This window comes from Scyliorhinus canicula, chromosome 20 (genome assembly GCF_902713615.1).
Source record: "Scyliorhinus canicula chromosome 20, sScyCan1.1, whole genome shotgun sequence".
In the NCBI taxonomy this organism is placed as follows: Eukaryota; Metazoa; Chordata; class Chondrichthyes; order Carcharhiniformes; family Scyliorhinidae; genus Scyliorhinus; species Scyliorhinus canicula.
Window position 1 is genome coordinate 14,044,845 of NC_052165.1, and position 20,247 is coordinate 14,065,091.

Sequence of the window (20,247 nt, forward strand, 5' to 3'; positions counted from 1 at the left end):
TCATCAAATTTGGCACATGATGCCCCAGTAGGTTGTCCTGCAATGGCGCCACCTGCTATTTGCCCAATCAAGTGAAGAAATGTACTAACTCGTTCTGTCTCTTATTTTTTCTTTAGACCTGCAGCAATGCTGTATCTTAAAAATCTTCTCCCCCAAAGACTCCAATTCGGTGACTGGTTGAGCCCTGGGTGAATCCAAGGGGAGCTGGAGGTGTGGAATTGCAACCCATTCTTGACGATTCTAAAAAGTGTGGGTACAGCTTTAAGAGATTACCAAGCCTTTAAGAGGCTTCCAAGATGGCGGCGCCAGTTCCTGCTGAACAAAGGTTGTTCCTGTGGTGATATGCATCACTGTAAATACACAAGTGGTTAATGTAAATACACTACGGCTAAGTAAACACTAGAGGGAACACCAGAGACGTCATGACATGATACAGCCAATGAACACATAGAATAGGACATGACCAATGGATGTCAAGACACCCAGAGGTGACACTACCACAAGGGGCCATTACACAACCCATATATACGGACAGGGCACACATGCTCTGTCTCTTTCCACAGGCGACACTTAGAGAGTAGGACAGGGGCAGATCAGAAGCATCACACCCACCACATGACTTAGAGCAGACTGGTTAGTTAGACTAAGTTACTATAGCCAGATTAGTAGAAGAGTCGAACTCATAGAGAACTGTGCTAATAGTTCAATAAATCACATTGAACTTGCTTCAAAGTCTGGAGTATCTTTTGGTCAAAGCTGCATCGAGTTGCAGCCTGTGTTATCCCAGAGTGCATAACACAACAGTTCTCATGCTTGCTGGCTTTTGGCCGGATTTTCAAAATGGCAGCGAGATGCCTCTGCCGGAAGAAAGGGCCGCAGTGACAGCGTGAGTCAGCTGGCTGCCAACTTGACCCATTCAGCAACATCGCGTTACCAGCTGGGACTCTTAGAAAAGAACTCTGCGTTTGTTGTTTCCGAGGTTAGATGGTCGCCAGGTACCTGAAGTGAATGAAACTAATTATTAATGATTCTGTTTTGTTTCTTTGTTTTGCCAGACTCGGGAGGGGGGGGCTATATTCCCCCCTCTCCTCCTCCACCATTCCTCATCTTATCCCTGCCTCCCCCACCTTCTTTCTGCTCCTTCTACCCCATCTTAATCTCCCACCTCCTATCTGTCTCCCACATCTTTCTCATTTCTTTCCCTTCTCATCTCCCTGCCATTTGTTTTCCTCCCCTTCCACTTAATTACCCCTTTTTCTGTTTTATTCACATCCCTCTCCGTACCTTACTCCCCCTCCTTTCTCTTCTTCTGCTCATCTCCCACCTTCGGCTCCCTTTCCTTCCAGCTCCTCCTCCTCCTCCTGCTTTGCGTTCACCACTCCATCATCCTGAACAACATCCCCTATCCTCCGTCTTATCCTTCATCCTACTCCACTTGGCTCTCACCCATTTAACCTCCTCCTCTCTCCACCTTTCTTCCATCTTCTTCCACCCTCTCTCTCTCCTTGCTTGCGATTCCCTACATTCCCTGTCCCTCATCTGTTGTAAATCACATTTCTGCAGGATTTCCATTTAGCCTTGCAACCAATAATTTATTTTTAATTCAGAGGATTACATCTTTAAATAAGCAGTTACTTTAAAAAACAGACTAGTTCATTAAATACGACTAAATTCCTCATATCAGTAACAGAAGTGTGTATGCAAAAGATATTTAAATATTGATTAGAATTACTGATGTGGTTCATTTCAAATTTAACAAATTATCACTTTGGAATAAGTCTTTTTCCTGATATAATGGTGTGGTTGAGCAGTTCTTCAACTGCATTTCTAAGTAAGTCTTTTATCAGTAGTAGCTTCCAGTAATTATAATTTGCCACAGTTATCTTCAACACACCCGTGATTAAATAACATTGCAGTTCAAGGGCTCCAGGTCGTGTGCGAGATAGCATTCTTTCATCTTCTACTATTAGTTTTAATGTACTCCAGACTTGAGGATCTACTGTGTTTCCTGACTAGACGGATACTCAATAAGCAAGTTCCCAATGGGTACAGATTTATAATAAAGTGCCACCCAGAATTCAGCGCTGGATTCGGAGTCTCGCAAAAAATAGCTGGTGGGGAAAAGCATTTGCGAAATTTAACGCTGGAGTTAAAGTAGAATCTGACTGCTCACAAGTCTTTGGTGTTGCTGTTGAGCACAGGAATGAATCGGTGTTGTGTGTCCCTCAGCATTGACAACCTCCATCTTCAGAACCCTGGAAATCTAAAACAATAAACAAAGATTCTGGTGGTCAGGTCAATCAGAGAACTGCAAGGTATTCCAGGCTTTCTTTTAAAATACAATTATTCTTGACCACATGCCCACCATCGCTTCCTGTTCAGCCTGGTGCTCAGAGTTCCGTGGACTCAGGTTTCCTGGGTAACTATCCAGGTGAGCAGTCAGAACCATCCGAAATCTCCGACTGTAACTGCTCAGAGTTAGGGAATTGTCATGGAGTTATTGTGTTGTGACTTCCAAACGGTTTCAAAGAGTGGTCTTGGGAGACATGCGCGGTCTCCGATGATCTGGAGACTGTAAGATCTGAACCATTGTCGTTGGTACACACTCCAATGATTTCTCCTTGAATGCTCTGTCCAACAATGTAAATATTGTTAGGGAGATCTAAAAATGACTCTCACCAGCATGTTCTGACTCTGAGCTTGGATGGGATATAATCTGTACAGGTAAGCGCCTTGAACTAGGTTGAGGATTGGTCTTTTGGTGCGAAAGTTGAACAAGATTAGGGCTAAACCAAACCCTTGGAGTAGCCCATTCATCTGTTACCCCCAGTCTTGCCTCCCATATGCACCTTAAACCAACTGTCCCAGAGTAGCAGTTCAATCCGTCAGTAGTCCAGGGAGAGAGAAATTTTGAAATTAGACCAAAGTGACAGACTGTGATACAAGCTGCAATGTGGTCAAGGAACATTGCCCCGTTTTGAGAATCCTTTGAAGGCAATTGTCCATCAAAATGGTTGCAGTGAGAACTTGATTTCGTGTCCATCTTCCTTGTCAAAATCTTGTTTTGCCCATAGCCAAGCTGTACTCCACTTCTGGCTTGATCCGCTCGACGATTCGACGCTCTGCTACCTCGAAACATACTGATAGCAGGGACATTGGCTGGCACTTTGATGGTGATTTGGAGTCTTTTCTTGATTTTGGGAGGTCTTAAGACATGTGGCAGTCTCCCCTCGCATATGACCCGTGTAAAGAATTGGGAGAATTGGGCCGACCAGAAATGGGAAAGTGGGTCAAGGTGTTTTAGGAATGCGGTGAGGATGTTGTCATTACCAGCAGTGATGCTTAACTTGATGGTTTGGAGAACTTTGTCCAGCTCCAGGATGGTGAAGTTTTCGGGGCAGGAAATGTGCAGTCGATGGAAGGGTCTCCACTCATTCTGGATTTGCTTCTTTGCTCTTTTTTTCCAGCGGTACCTTTCCCATGTGAAAGAGATGGATCACTACCTGTTTGAAATTTACAGGTGGGTTGCTTTTATTATTACGATTACCTGCAGGGACCTTACTCACTGCTGCACAATCAGTGTTAAACTCTCAGTCCCTTGCTCTCCTACTTGGCTTCTACCTTCATCACTGCATTATTCTCTTTCCATTACATTCCTCTTTGGATTTCTAATACTCCATTCATCCAAACCCTCCCTCATATCCCACCGTTTCACCATTTAAAAAAAAGTTATTCCTTTCTCAGAGTTTCAAAGTCAATGGGCTGAGACGATGGAACAAGCACCTAATCCGTCTCCTTGCTTGCTCCAATGACCAATTCAAATTCAAATTGAGTGCAATTCATGGTCCACACAGAAGAGACATGCTGGGACCAAATTGACCAAAGAGGCATTACACCTGGGGCGGGATTCTCCGACCCGCCTCCGGGCCAGAGAATCGCCAGGGGGCGGCGTGAATCCCGCCGTCTGCCGAATTCTGCGGTGCTGGGGTTTTGGCGGGGGGCGGGAATCACACTGTGCCGGTCGGCAGCCACTGGCAGCGCCCCCCCCCCCGGCGATTCTCCAGCCCGCGTTGGGCCGAGCGACCATTTAGGCCATTTTAGGCCGGTCCCGCCAGCGTAAATTAGACCTGGTACTTACCAGCAGGACCTGGCTCTGCGGGCAGCCTCCGGGGTCCTCAAGGGGGCGTGGGGGATCTGGCTGCGGGGGAGCCCCCACTGTGGCCTGGCCCGCGATCATGGCCCACTAGCGGGTGGGCCTGTGCCGTGGGGCACTCCTTCCCTCCAAACCAGCCACTGTCAACCTCCCCCATTGCCGGTGCGGAGAAGAACCCCCTGCGCATTCACCGGGAGCTGGCGCTCCCGCGCATGCGCCAACTCGCGCTGGCCGGCGGAGGCCATTCGCCGCCAGTTGGCTTCCGCGCCGGTTGGCGTGGCACCAACCCCACCGGCGCCAGCCTAGCCCCTGAAAGTGTGGAGGATTCCGCACCTTCCGGGCAGCCCGACGCCGGAGTGGTTCACGCCACTCCTCGGCACCGGGACCGCCCGCCCCGCCGGGTAGGGGAGAATCCCGCCCCTGATCTCTGGCTCGATCTTCGCCAAAAGGCCAAGAAGCAAACCCTTTGTTTTAAAAAGCTAGTTGTGCACTTCATCAGGACACTGGTCCCAGCCCACTGTAAGTGCAGCCCATCCCGATGGAACACCTCCCAGTTACTGATGCCAGTGCCACATGGCATCTTTCCATGCTCACCTTTGTGCCACACATCTAATTCTCTAATCTGCTTAACTCTGTGCCAATCTGTACGCGGCTCAGGTACCAATCCAGAGACGGGTACCTTTGATGTTCTGCACTTTGATTTGAACCCTAAATCCCCGTACTGTCTCAGCAGAACATTATTCCCAGTTCAATCTGTGTCATTGGTTCTACATGGACCATTACAAACATTCCCACTCCAAGTTCATCTCCAGTTGCAAGCAGATTACCTGAATTCAGGCACCAGGCAGGCAACACAACTTTGGGGGCTCCCGTCACAGCTGCAGAGAACAATATCTGCACCCCCCCCGCCCCACCCCACCAGCGATACTGTCCCCTACCCTACTGCTACCACATTAATTTTCCTCCTCTACATGAATGACATTATTGTGCCATAGTCAGTTTGCTCACTCGCCCTGCAGTCCTCCCCATTATTGAAACAGGGAGCAGGCACCTCCTACCTGTTGGTCAAACTCAAAGGCACAGGGTCCTCTGTCACCACTTGCTGGATCCCCATACCTGCCTGACTTGCCGTCACCGCTTCCTATCCCTGACAACTGACCAACTCTAAAGCCCTACCTAACCGAAGGGGCGTGACTGCCTCTTGCAGCAAAGTACCCAGTTAACCTACCCGCTCCCTGATGGTCCACAGTGTCTGCAACTCAAACTCCAGCCCAACAACCCTGAACCAACCGTGACTCCAATGTCATATCACAACAAGATGTACAGTGACCCGTGATCACTATCGAGGGACAGTGAACAAGTCTGATGGGGTGAGGTTGGCTGCTAAATTAAGTTGAACTGGTTGTAAATATTTTAAATCTCAGACAGTATCTTTCAGGAAGTCTTGGACAGATACAAGGACATGTTCCAGAACGAGCTAGGGGTGAACAACAACCGGGCCTGGCCATAGGCGGCAGAGGCCATGAACGCCATGGGCGGTGTTGCAAGAAGCTGCACAGCCTCCTCAGGGCGGCCAGGGTGAGTAAACATCGCCGCGCCCCTGACACTACCCCCACCCCACACCCACAGCCTCCCCCCCACTCCACACGGTCCTCTCCAGGTGGACCTGGGAGCGCTGGGCACGGATGGACAACTCCCCCCCCCCCCCCCCCCCCCCCCCCCCCAGCCAACCAGGGTCAGCCGCCACCACCGCCACCGTGCCCCTGGCACCAAGCCCGTCCTACACACCCATAGCCACCCACCGTCCAGAGGGCGATCGAACCTCACCCACTGGCAGGCCTCCCCGCCCCGCACCACATGCCCACAACCATACCGCCCGCCATGGCCTAGGGGCCCCAGACCACAGGCCACCACTCGGGAACCCCCTGTGCTGCCCGGGTCCAGGTGTCTCACACTGCGCATTATCTGTCCCCCAGGATAAGGCGGCCCAGAACCGCAGAGAGCAGACCATGTCCGACCCCCTCCCACTCCTTCAGCAGCCACAGCGCCTGCTTCCCAATTTTATATTTCACAAGTTAATCATGCCGCAGGCAATTCCTCCTGCCAGATCACCGGAGTTGTCCCAGTGCATACCGAGGCGGGCCCATTAATGGCGTTTACTGTACAATTTACATGGCCTCGCTGACGTGCGGCGTAGAATACATTCACACCGCGTGTCGAGGGGCCAGAGCATTCCATTTGGCGCCCAGCCCCTGCCATGATTTTCGGCTGACGCATGGTTCTCTGCCCAATCGTGTTTCCTGATTCTGGCATCAGCCGATGGAGAACCTCACTGTAACGACTTAGGCCAGGCCTTTGAGATTGGCCAATTAGAATACGAGTTCCCTGATTAATGGCCCAATGAGGGAACCCCTTTTTTGTGTATATAACAGGGAGTGTCAGATCCTCTGGACTCTCGGTGTAGACAGCAGATGGAATGGCCATGGTTATTCAGCTGCTGGGTTTGTAAATAAAAGGAATTCTGGTGACGGGACTTCTGCCTCCGTGGACTTATTACACTCGCCCAAGGTGTTTCACGGTATAAGAATTATCTGGGGGCTTTTGAGGCGAAATCCACGGACATTCAGTTGGGTTCAGAGAGGAGTGCGCGTGACCACAGTCGTCCTGTGTGCTTAAAGGAGACTTTGTGTTATTGAGATCATTATAGATTAAAATGTACTTTGCAATCCTAGAGCCTTTGTGGAATTGTTAAACTAAGAGGGGAATAAAGGCATATTCTATCATCATCCAATGTATGTGTGTGGCTGGGAGTGAAAGAGTGAGTGAGAGTGTGTGTGGTTGAGAGTGAGAGGGTGAGTGTGAGTGTGTGTGGTTGAGAGTCAGAAGGTGAGTGTGAGTGTGTGTGGTTGAGAGTGAGAAGGTGAGTGTGAGTGTGTGTGGTTGAGAGTCAGAAGGTGAGTGTGAGTGTGTGTGGTTGAGAGTGAGAAGGTGAGTGTGAGTGTGTGTGGTTGAGAGTGAGAGGGTGAGCGAGAGGTGTGTGGTTGAGAGTGAGAGAGTGAGTGAGTGTGGGTGCAATTTTGTGGCCGAATTGCACTTATGCAAGAGCGCGATGAGGTCATTAAATCACGGGAGAGGCCAGATCTGAGAAGCAGCGATCTAACCGTCCTCCTCCTGTGGCCAAAATCAGGATCCTGCCAAAATGTGCCAAGAAATCAATAATAATTTAAGCACAATCTCCATTACAACTAGTGGGAGTGACCTCTATCTAACAGTCTGACCCCTATCTATCTAGCGGCTGGTTTAGCTCACTGGGCTAAATCGCTGGCTTTTAAAGCAGACCAAGCAGGCCAGCAGCACGGTTCAATTCCCGTACCAGCCTCCCCGGAAAGGCGCCGGAATGTGGTGACTAGGGGCTTTTCACAGTAACTTCATTGAATCCTACTCGTGACAATAAGCGATTTTCATTTTTTTTCATTTCAGTCTCCTGTGATCAAACCCCCTCCTCAGCAAGTGCTCCCTTTTACAGATGTGAAGCTGGTGGGAGGGCTACACCGAGGACCCGGGGAGTGGAGTAGCCATCTTCACTCCTGGGCACAGAGCACATGGGGCACTGGGGCAACTGCCCGGTGCTTGAATGGGAGTTAGGGAGCCACCAAGGGGGCCAGTATGGGTCAGGGTGGGCCACCATCGATGGTTTGCGAAGGGAGTGGGGGGGGGCGAGGCGCGGGGGGGGATGGGTGTCTCAGCACCCACTCATGCCAACTCCTGAATCATGTGGTCCCGTTCCAGAGGGAAACCCCAGCCCCTGCCCGGCTGTCCCACAGACCACCCATAACCCCACTGACCGTGGAGGCCTCTGGCCGTGCAGCGGGAGGCGATTGGGAATTGGCAATCGTACTTGTGTGAACACTTCACACATCCCAAGTGGATTCCCGTGGGTAGGTGTGCCATGTAGCTTGTCAGGGTTATTGCCCAGCATCCCAAGCAGAGTGCAACGCCGGGACACTGCGGAAGGCAACACAGCGGCCAACATCCAAACACCCAAGGACTGGACCCTAAGCTCCAGGGTCATTTCGGCGACCAGAGGGTGGGTGTGTGCACCAGGGAGGAAACCAGCATCCGGTTCAATGTAACGTTTCATGCAGGTGCCTAGCGAACAGGTTCCGGTGAGCAGGGGCCCCCTGGGGGTGCTTGGGTTAGAGGTGCCGGATGGTAGGGGGTTGGGGGGTGGGAACAATGGGGGCCTGGAGGGTGGAGGACACCTCTGGTTGTAAGTCTCACACCCTCACCGATCCCTTACAGATATTGTGCGGAATTGTTGATATCGTTGACCCCATGGCTGCTGGCAAGCCAGGCGGCCAGACACTGGAGAAGGCAGTGGCCCATGTGCAGAGCCCCGCCCAGCACCCTGAGGACCTGGCAGTCCATCTGGCCAGGGAGGGACCCAGAGGGGCAGGCCTGTGACAGCCCAGGGTGTACAGGCGTCTCCGGTCTTTCAAGCAGATGACAAAAAGAATAAATAAATGAATAACCTTTATTGTCACAAGTAGGCTTACAGTACCACTGCAATGAAGTTACTGTGAAAAGCCCCTAGTCGCCACATTCTGGCACCTGTTCGGGTACACAGAGGGAGAATTGAGAATTCTCAGCTGGTACGGGAATTGAACCCACGCTGCTGGCCTTGTTCTGCATCACAAACCAGCTGTCTTGCCCACTGAGCTAAAGCAGCCCTGCTAAGGTGTGCTGCAGGAAGTTCTTCCTCAACAAAGGGATGGTGTGGCCCCTGTACCATGTCCTTGTGAAATTGGCAGCATGTGGAGAAGGAGGATACCCACGCACGGGGTCCATCAAAGTCATGGAAGCCCTGAACCTGTACACCTCAGGATCATTCCAGGGCTCGAGTGGGAACGTGTGTGGCATCTCACAAGCTACAATCCACAAGTGCATCCATGAAGTCACGAATGTCCTGCTTGCCCAGACAGCGGACCATATAAACGTTGACATGTACCAGGCCCAGCAAGGTACCCGGGCAGCTGGATTATCCACTATCGTTGGGTTGTCCCAGGTCCAGGGGGTAGTGGAGTACCCGCATGTTGCCTTGCGATCACCGGGCCAGCAACGTTCAGTCGGACATCCCCGGCCTCTTCGAGGACCACCCCAAGGTCATCGGTTGGCTCCTGAGGGTCATGAGTTACCCACTGAGGGCCTGGCTCATGCTGCCAGCATGGAGGCCATTGACCGAAGCAGAGACCCGATACAGCGAGGCACACAAGGGCGCCCGACTGTCACTGAGTGGTGCATCGGACTCCTCAAGATGTGGTTCCAATGCCTCGAACACTCTGGTGGTGACCTGTAGTACCCCCCCCAATGGTTGCTCACTACATATTGGTCTGCTGTGCCTTCCCACAACCTGGCACAGCAGCAGAGCAACCTGCTGGAGGTGGAGGGAGTGGATCATGTGGCCACCTCCGAGAACGGGGAGGGGGACAAGGAGGCACTGCACCAGGAGGAGCTGGAGGACGAGCAGGTCCCACAGGGTGGGTGGGGTTGGCTCTGTTGGAGTGATTTAAGTGCTGCTGTCACTTATTAGCAGGGGCTGGCGAGGGCGGTCTCGGGTGAATCAATCGCCGATCCATGATTTGCAGCGTGAATTCCATGGGGCCTTGTTAAGTGGGCCAATTAACAGCTGGGCCGAGCATTGTTTCGCAGCTTTTCACACTCGCTACCACGCTTCGTAACCTTTTGGTAGAATCGCGCCCAATGTGTGCGGGTGGGGAATGAGAGAGTGAGTGAGTTTCTGTGAGAGAATGCGGGCGCGATCTACCGCCCACTTTGCACCCGAAAGGCAGCGTGGCGCGGCTGGTAGAGCCGGAAAACCCCTCTTCTGGAATCTATCCGGCTCGCCACGTCTCGCAAGAACTAACGCGAGGCCGTCACCGTTATAAAATGGGAATTTAAAAATGGCGTCCCGACCTCCTCATCTACTGAGGAGTTGCGGCGAGTGAAGCTCTTCAGTGCAAAGAAACAGGACTAAGTGCGGCCTCATCAGAACATTCCCGCGAAGGTCACATGTCTATCCGAAAAGACATTCAAACTGCCGAGGAACACTCAGCTAACCACGCTCGCTACTGGACTCTGTTTCCTCTCGGGTAGATCGCGCCCCGTGAGTGTGTGTTTGCCTTCTCCCAGTCTCAATGTTTTCACACAGTCTTACCAACACATACTCACGCGAACCCACACAGTGGGTCACAGTGGGTGAGTGAGTGAGTGAGCACCCCAAGATAGGGAGTAGGTGTGGGCACACACACACACACACACACACTCTGGCCTCCACACACTCTGGTCATTTTTATTAATTAACCTTTTGTTTTAGTAATGACTCTTATTTTTAAATTTATCAATTTATTGCTGTGACTTGGCTTTCGTTTTGCTCAGCAATTGTTTATTTTCCAAATACACCCTTTGGAAATTCAGCTGAAAGCTACGCCAAACATTATCTGTCTGAAATTTGTTCATCAGCCCTTAACTGAGAAAATGGTGGCAGGGTGGGTTTGGCCCCCACCTCCCCCACCCTCCCCCCCCCACCCCCACCTCCCTCACCCTCCCCCCCCCCACCCCCACCCCCTCACCTCCCCCACCCAGTGAAAAGGCTTCCAAGCCTGTTTTAACTCCTTTATTACTTCGCGATGTTTAACCTCCTCATATTTTAGCTTATTTTACAACATCAAGTAAAAAATACCATTCCGTTTGAAATGATACCCTGTCATAAATCACAAGAAAGCATGTTTCTATGATACAGTGAATCTACCTACAGAGAAACCCTAATTGCTATGAAATGACTCGAGTCCAGTCTTTCTGCATCAATTATGTGCTAAAATATATAGATCAGGGGTAAAATTAGAACATAGAACAGTACAGGCCCTTCGGCCCTCGATGTTGTGCCGAGCAATGATCACCCTACTCAAACCCACGTATCCACCCTATACCCGTAACCCAACAACCCCCCCCCCCCCTTAACCTTACTTTTTAGGACACTACGGGCAATTTAGCATGGCCAATCCACCTAACCCGCACATCTTTGGACTGTGGGAGGAAACTGGAGCAGCCGGAGGAAACCCACGCACACACGGGGAGAACGTGCAGACTCCGCACAGACAGTGACCCAGCCGGGAACCGAACCTGGGACCCTGGAGCTGTGAAGCATTTATGCTAACCACCATGCGACCGTGCTGCCCCCATTCTTTGCACATTATCTGAGCACATCGAGTGGTAGTGCCGAAATCACCTGCAACTCTCCAACATCCATTTATTTAAGCTATCAGTGGAAAAGACGAATCATTTTCTCATTCTTGTTCTGTTATTCCAGTAATTTTAAACCATTAGCCGTCTCCAACTAACTGCTGTTCATGCAAAGTGTCAGATGTCTCATTTTAAATCCATTGTTCCCAATGCCATTCCAAGCCTGCAAACAAAGCCTGCACAAAATGTTCTGAATCATTTTCCTGTACTGAACTTCGACGTTTAAATGTTTTTAAAAGACTGACAGGGGGAGAAAGTGCTTTTGATGCTAATAAATATACTTTTGAGTCATGCAAATGCGAAGAAGACCGGCTCGCTGAGGTTTCCCCAGTCGCTCTGAGCTGCAGCCATTTTGGCTGTGGCAATAAATCAATTATTAATATTTTAAATGTTTCCCTCTTTTTACAAACATGGCAAGAGGCTTAATAGACGATGCATATGCCAAGACAACAGCTGATAATGAAGGAACAACCGACTGGTATTTAGACAGTTCAAGAGATCATCACAGCAAAGTCAAGAGAAAATTTTACAAACTTGCAAACATATAATTAAGGGATAGGAGGAGGCCATTTGGCCCCGTTTACCTTCTCCGCCATTTAATAAGATCATTGTTGATTTGATTGTGCACGCGATGCCACATTCCTGCCTACCCCCGATACCCTCGCTCGTCAAGAATCTTATCAGCTTCTGCCTTAAACATATTCAATGAACATGCCTCTACCATTCTCGGTCCATGTCAGTTTGACAGCACGCTGGCGTGGTCGCCATCTGGTCTCCTACGGCATGCACCTGGCGGGCAGACCTGCCGGAGGAGGCTCAGGTGAGTGTGTCATTCAGGAGGACTAGGCAGTAGCAAGGCACTGCCACCTGGCACTACCACCTGGCACTACCACCTGGCACTACCACCTGGCACGACCACCTGGCACTACACGCAATGTCAGGGGACAGGGCCAGGAGTAAGTGGCAGGAGGGTGCGTTGTGTGGCGGGAGAGAGGGGGGGTGCTGGGGGTGGTTTCTACTCTAACCTTTGTATACCACGCCGGCCTTTCCAAATGGTGCCCCAATGATTAAAAAAGCGAAGTTGTTTGGGGGCTCTGATTGAACCTACCCCACCAGTGTGATGATGTGGGACCCACGCCTTCAAGTTCCAAGCAGTACGACAGAGAAAGTAGCCATTGGGGCCAGCGGTTTCTGCTCCCGCTGCCACACTCTGGATAAAAAAGGGAAAATTCCTCCCACAGATTCTGTTACAAGCAGGTGGTCCACTTCCTAGGATAGTTTAGTTGGAAATTAGCCTCAATAGATCCCCACTCAGTTCTACCTTGTCCCACACTTCTTTTATTTTCAATGTTTCTCTCGTTTTCACCCCAGTCAGTTGTGTGCCAGATAAAAACTAACCAGTTGTTGTGTCTCCTATTTGTATTCCCATGTATCAGTCCAGATCCATGTGGATCTGCAGTATGCTCTCGTTAAGCCATATGAAGTCTAGCATTGCACACGGCGCACTAGCTGAGATGTTGATAAGGTTTTTTATTGGATCATCATTAACCCTTGACTTTCGTTCCAAAGCCCTGAAGATAAACTCTAAAATTCCATTCACTTTTCCTTTAGCCTGAACAATCTGAGGTGCTGTGTTTAACATCTGATGTACCATCAATTGGACGCGAGACACGATGAAGATCCAAACTGTGGCTTTAATCAGCTAGTTGTTAGCCCGGTGGTCGACTACAGAGAAAGGCCGACCGCCGGGAATCCTGGGTACTTATACCCTGCCTCGGAGGCGGGGTCTACTTGACTCTTGACCAATTGGTGAGCAGTCACATGACTAGTCCCAGCCAATCAGACGAGAGGCACATGACCAGCCAGAGCCAATGGGAAACCAATGCTCTGCACTGTTATGTTTCTTAAAAGAATGCTAGAAGTCGTTCAGCAGTTGAAGGATGGTTTATTGTGCTCCACAATAAATTACTTTGTTAGCTTTTACTTACAGAATGGCACTTGTAAAGATACTGCTTTTCTATGCTCTGCAACTAGGCCTAACCACTTGCAGCCCTGAGCTCAACTTCCGTCCTGTCCTGCTCCCCTGCCTCTCCGGCCAAAGTGAACGAGGGCGGGCCTTCGGCGTCACTCTTATATGTCCCCGTGCTGCCCCCTGGTGGTACTTCCATTTCCCATCAGCCCCTTCTGTACACACTCAGGCGAGGATCACTACATGCACCAATGGCAATGCTCCCACTCATATCACCACAACATCTTGGGAATCTGTTCACCCAAATGCCTTGTTTTCCACATCACTGAGCCTACTTCCAGTCAGGGTATGATTATTGGTGTTTTTCAGACACTTTGTAGTGTCTGGAATTGAATTTCATCTGCCACTTTTTAGCCTGATCTGTATCCATTTACGGCTTCCTTTTGTCTTGAAAAGAATTGGGTGTGGCCAGGAAATTCCCTGGATTCATCCCCCCCCCCCCCCACCCCAAGTAAATATTCCACTTGGAGAGCGTGATAAATCTAACGTTTGTGCAGAAACAGTGGCCAAAACTTTACGATCCTTAATCAGTAAGAGGTGGGACTCACATCCATCTCTGAGAGGAAGTCCCGCCGTGTGGGGCTGACAGCCAACCGGAGACCAGCAGCTGGGCGCCATACCAGGATCAGCGGTCTCTCTCAGTATTGAAGGAAGCAACCCAGACTGGGTACACATTGGGGGCTGGGTGGGCAGGCAGCCCTCGGCGAGGAAGGTGGCAGGTCTGTTGTACAGGGCAGGGGGGAAGGGTGAACTTGGGGAGGCACAGCTCTGGGAGGTGGGGGGGGGGGCTCTCCAATTGGCGCAGAGGGCTCAGGCAGGACTCACTAGCCGTCCGCAGGGTCAACAAAGCTACATGGTGACTCCTGTCACCCCATTAAATCAGAGCAGCAGCAGAAAGAGTGTCTCGACCAGGCATTAGTTGTTGACTAAAGGGCATTAATTGGGTTACGTGCGGGTGACCCACCAAACATCTCTGCATTATGCTTTCCCCCATTATGCATAAAATCATGGTGGGGCAGGGGGTGGCTGGGGCAGCGGTGGGCGCAACGCTCAGGTTTGATCTTTAAAAGAGATTCACCTGCCGTTTCCCAGCTGTGAGTGGCTTATAAAATTCAACCTTACCACTCAGTTCCAACGACTCTGAAAAAATTGTTGTTCACCCCAAAGGATAGAGGTTGATGTGTTGCTCAGGTTAGGCTGACCGACTTCAGGCATTCTCCTGCATCCAATTCTCATCCCTCCAGTCCCCGGGCCAGCCACACAACTCACCCAGAGCTGCCCACTATGTTTGCCTTTTCCAGGAACCTGATGCCAAATTAGCTCAAATGAGTCCAACTTGCACCACGCCTGCCAGTTCTCTCAGCAAATTGTGCTCACAGGAACCACGAGAGGCTGCCAACATAGAGGTTCGTTCTCTGCATTCACTGACCTGAATGAAGCCCTCCAGGCTTCACAACGTTACTGTGGGGTATTACCTACTCATGTTCAACCTCCCCCCCCACCAACATAATCATAATAATAATCTTTATTATTGTCACAGGTAGGCTTACATTAACACTGCAATGAAGTTACTGTGAAAAGCCTCTCGTCGCCACATTCCGGCGCCTGTTCGGGTACACAGAGGGAGAATTCAGAATGTTCAAACTACCTAACAAACATGTCTTTCGGGGAGGAAACCGGAGCACCTGGAGGAAACCCACGCGGACAAAAGGAGAACGTGCAGACTCCGCACAGTGACCGAAGCCGGGAATCGAACCCGGGACCCTGGCACTGTGAAGCAACAGTGCTAACCACTGTGCAGCCGTGCCGCCACAATAGCATTCCGTTTGCCCCCCCCCCCCCCCCCCCCCCCAGTTTGGGTCCCTGCCCAACTGCCCCCAGCAGGTTACAAAAAAAGGTGACAGATCTCATCCCGCCAGTTTACTGCTGTTCACGATAAATCACAGTTATCAGCCAGAGATTTTTGATCGCCACAAAATTCGCCCATTTTTGCAAAGTTTCCATCCTTATTTTTGGCTACGTTTAGTTTTTTGACAAGCCACAAAAATGCTTAAAAGCGGACATGAATTTATGGAAACATTCTGATTAAACGACTAATGAAAGGCGAGGAGCTGTGCTTTAGACAGGTGACATTTTAAAAGTACAGGTTCCTTTGAAAATTTTCCATATTCTTAAATATGCCAATTGTTTGTGGCGTTGGGATGATGAATTATGCATATTCTATTCTTCCACTCTCTAAAATAGGGCATTGAACCGCTGCTGGGCATCTTAACACTCTGAGAGAAAGATCTAGAAACTGCTGCTGACCTGAATAAGGAGTGGGGGGTTTTTTTTCAGATTCACGATGGTTTGAACAATAAAATAAACATTTGTTCACAAGTGTAAATTATTAACATGATTACTCCTTTGTGCAAATTTTACTGTCTGTTTCACTTTTCTCATTCAATCCTGTTTTATTTTGTTCCAGCCCCTCGTACCTGGCCTGTGTCGGGGGACCTTTGCCTCTGCCCATCTCGCTATTCAGTTTGTTGTTGTCTGCCATTCTTCCTTCAGTCGTGACTCTTCTTTTTTACCTCTTTAGCTTTCTTCCCCTCGTATTTTGAAGGCAAGAGTTTAATTATTTTCGCAGGAGGGAGGCACGGGAGCACAAGTGGTTAGCATTGCTGCCTCACAGCTCCAGGGTCCCGGCTTCGATTCCCGACTTGGGCCACTCCATGTGTGGAGTCTGCACGTTCACCCCGTGTCTGCGTGGGTTTCCTCCGGGTGCTCCGGTTTCCTCCCACAAGTCCAAAGAAGTGCAGGTTAGGTGGATTGGCCATGCTAAATTGCCCCTTAGCGTCCAAAAGGGTAGGTGGAGTTACGGGGATAGGGTGGAGGCGTGGGTTTAAGTCGGGTGCTCATTCCAAGTGCCGGTGCGATGGGCCAAATGGCCTCTTTCTGCGCTGTAAATTCTATGAATATGAACGGAGCATAATCTGCTGACGGATTACTTTCGCTTGCCATCTGACCCCAATTCGGTCAATAAGAGGTTGAAAATTTACTTCAGCATTCTCAGTGTTTAGCAGTTCCGTTTATAAAAAGAATTCACAAAACCAGCAGGTAATGCAAACAGAAAAAGGGTCTTGCTACTGCCTACATTGGATAGTATTGGGTGCGTCTTCAATTCTTGGGGTATATTTTAACGTAAGTGTGTGGGTCTGGGTGTGGGTGGGGGGGGGTGAAGTCATGGATAAATACAAGCACTTCAACCCGGGGACGTCAGCATTTCACCCACTGCACCAGGCTGAATGTGCACAACCTCCTCAAGAGAGGCAGGCTGTTCATTTCAATATGCTAAGCGCTCAATTATAGCAATATCGACGTGTGTTTTGGAGCTTAGCGCTGGATCCATGAGCATCCCAAGCCTCCTGGAATTTCAGAGAGAAAGTGAACTGAGAACCCAGCGGTAATTTAAGTGGTTGAAGGTATGACAGGGAAATGTAGCAATATACAATCAATACTCACAGTTGCTTTCCTACCTTCTTCAATGAAAATAAATCTTTGCACTGTTTGTGCTGAGGGGTGACATTACACACTTTGGAGATGTTCAGAGGTCTGATCTGCACTTTAGCCCTCTGATCTATCAGACTAGAATCAGTGCCACTTCCGCTTTGCTACTTTGGACCTCAGATCAGGCGCAGGATGCCACTCACAAACGTGCAGCTCTGCAGCAGAGAGATGCAACTCGCAGCAAGCTATACCCAACACAGGCCGGGGGGGGGGGGGGGGGGGGGGGGGGGAAGCTTCCTCGACCTGTTGGAACTGCAAAGCGGCAGGGGGTTCAGGCTGCCGAGTCATGTGGCGGTGACCATTGGAGCCTGTTGGAACAAGACCGGCTGCCAACTGGACCTGATGGCCGTGCTTCACCAGTGCGGTCAGTGCCATCACCAATCCTCGACATTTTTGCCTTTGGATCTTCGAAGATGTTGCAGGATTTCACAGTTTGGCTACTCGGAGTCAGCGGCCAGGTGATTGGAGGCTTCTGTGCAAGTGGCAGCACTTATGTCAACTTCGCCTGCGATGACACCAGTCAGAATACACAAGTGGTTTGGTTTGTGGTTCTGGCTGGTTTCCCACAGTTACCTGCACACAACCAACAATCCATATGTCATAATATACACATCAGTATATGATAGTGCAGAGACACACACTGACTGACTCACTGCAAGACCAATCAACACACACAACACAGCAGCCAATCACCAGTTAGGGCACGGTTACTATAAAGCCAGAGGGCACTAGTTTTCCCGCTCATTCGGGATGCAGCCTCTGAGACAGACAGAGCCCTCAGTCAGTAGCACAAACCTCTACCATGTGCTAGCAGTATAGTCTGGTCAGGTTAGCCATAGGTCTTCAGTCAACCTAACATAGTGTCGACTCACAGTGCAAGTATGTTTCACAGCTCTTACTTAAATAAAATAGAGTTGTACTATTACAAGTGTTGGTAGCCTGTCTATGTTACTGCTAAGGTAAACGCAGTCTCCACAGATCCAGAGTACCCGACACATCACCATACACCCTTCAGATCACCCAGAATTGTTTATCTCCACTCAAATAATATGCAACTGCTGCTGAACCACAAGATGATGTTTATTCAGGTGTGTGCAAGATTCCCAGAGCGTGTCCATGGTACTTTCATCCTGTGCTGTCAATGCCCTCCCTGATTTCTTGAAGCAGTGCTCTTGGCTGGCTGCTGGGAGACACTTAAAATCTGGCTGATGGCACCTCTCAGAAACCCAAAATAGAAGGGCTCACTCAGGGGCAAAACAACGAGCGGGATTCGCCGGCCTTGTCCGTGGCAGGACCTCGTGGTGAGGGAGAACAAAAATGTTGGCGTTCCCGCCAAAACTCCAATCACTTTCAGTGGCACTGGGAAAACGAGGCCGCAGGATCTTGGCCAATGAACGTCACTTAACTACCGTTTGTGTTATTGAACACGTCATTGAGCAAGATGAAGATCGGCTCCAGATCCCTGGTCAGATCCAGTGGCTCGTTTGGAGAGACACCAGCCAGGGCCTCCGGAATGGTCATGGGATGTGCCACACTCTGCACAACGTTACACAGCAGCAAGATTAGGAGTTGGCAGGGAGTGGAAGGGGATGCAATACGCCGCTAACAGCACACATTGCTACCAGGATGTCAGGAATGCCCTCATTATAGAAAGCTTTGTTTAAGTTCCACCAGTGCACAAGCCGATGAACCACATCCCACAGGCTGGGTGAGCGCTTTGTGGGACTCTCTTGCTCAGTCTGCAGGCTTGAGGCTGATCTTCGTACCGTTTGCCTTTTCACTTCACCACCTTGCTCTCGTGCCCACATTTCTGTCTGCATTCTGCAGCAATGTTCCAGTTACAGCCTTCTGGAGTTAACACTGAGTTCAACAACATCAGATCAGGAACTCTGCCCCCAATTTTGATTTTTTTAAAGATTTTTTTTTCCCAACAGGGTCAGTCCCCCTCCCCCACGGGGCCAGCCTGTCACGTGTTCTCGTGTTTCAACACTGACCCTTGTTCTGCTATTAACACGTCCTGCCAACTGACCTTCATGTCACTATTCACTCTCAGTCTTCAACACCATCATTACCACTGCATTCATCTCGTGTCCAATGGCAACTTTTGTGAATTGCTGCAGAGCTCGTACCCATCCCTGACGTCCTATTTTTCTCCACCTGCTCCACCCCCTTCTTCAACAGTACCGAACCCATCACATTTCTGCCTCTTCAGCTCTGAGGAAAAGTTGCACGGATTCAAAGCCTAACTCTGTTTTCTCTCTCCACAGATACTGCCAGATCTGCTGAGATTATACGGCATTTTATTTGGATTTCCCACACATGCGGTATTCTGCTTATATATTACGACGCTCCAATAAATATTTCTGCCTCCACAGAGAAATAGGCTGGTTTAGCTCAGTTGGCTAGGCAGCTGGCTCATGACGCAGAGCGAGGCCAGCAGTGTGGGTTCAATTCCTGCACCGGCTGAGGTTATTCATGAAGGCCCCGCCTTCTCAACCTTGCCCCTTTCCTGAGGTGTGTTGACCCTCAGGTTAAATCATCACCAGTCAGCTCTCCCCCTCAAAGGGCAAAGCAGCCTATGGCCATCTGTGATGATGGTTGGCCAGTGGCCAATGAATTGGCCAAAAGACCGTATTCTGCCCGGTAACATGTGGTGATTGGGTCCTGCCTGAGTGGGATGCTTTTCAGAAAGCCAGAGGAAAAACAGTCGGAGACCTGGACACTCAGAGAAAAGGACCTTCTCTCTCCCTTGTTATTTCTCCAGAAAATCTGCTGTATTTCTGAAACTGCAGAGACCTGAATGAATTGCCAGTGAAAACCATTACAGACTGGAAACAGAAAGCTCAAACTGAAAACCTTGAAGGAAGGTGTGCTTGAAACAGCCATCTGAAACAAAGAATTTTCTTTTTAATTTACTTATTATTTTACACCCCTTTTTCTCCCCTCTGTGTTTGTTTATCTTGTGTGTGTGTGTTTGTGTGTGTGTTTGTATAGAGAGTGGGGTGAGTTTAAGTGGGGGGGAAGGTTAGTAATTAGATAATAGTTAACCTGCTGCATTTGCTGCACATTTAAATGTGATTACTGATATTAATAAACTTAATTGTGCTTAAATTTACAAACCTGGTGATTGTAGTTATTGGGCAATTAAGGACCAAAGGGTGTTTTTTAAAAATAAATATTTATTAATTTAAATTCTATTGCGACTGGGTCAAGTAGG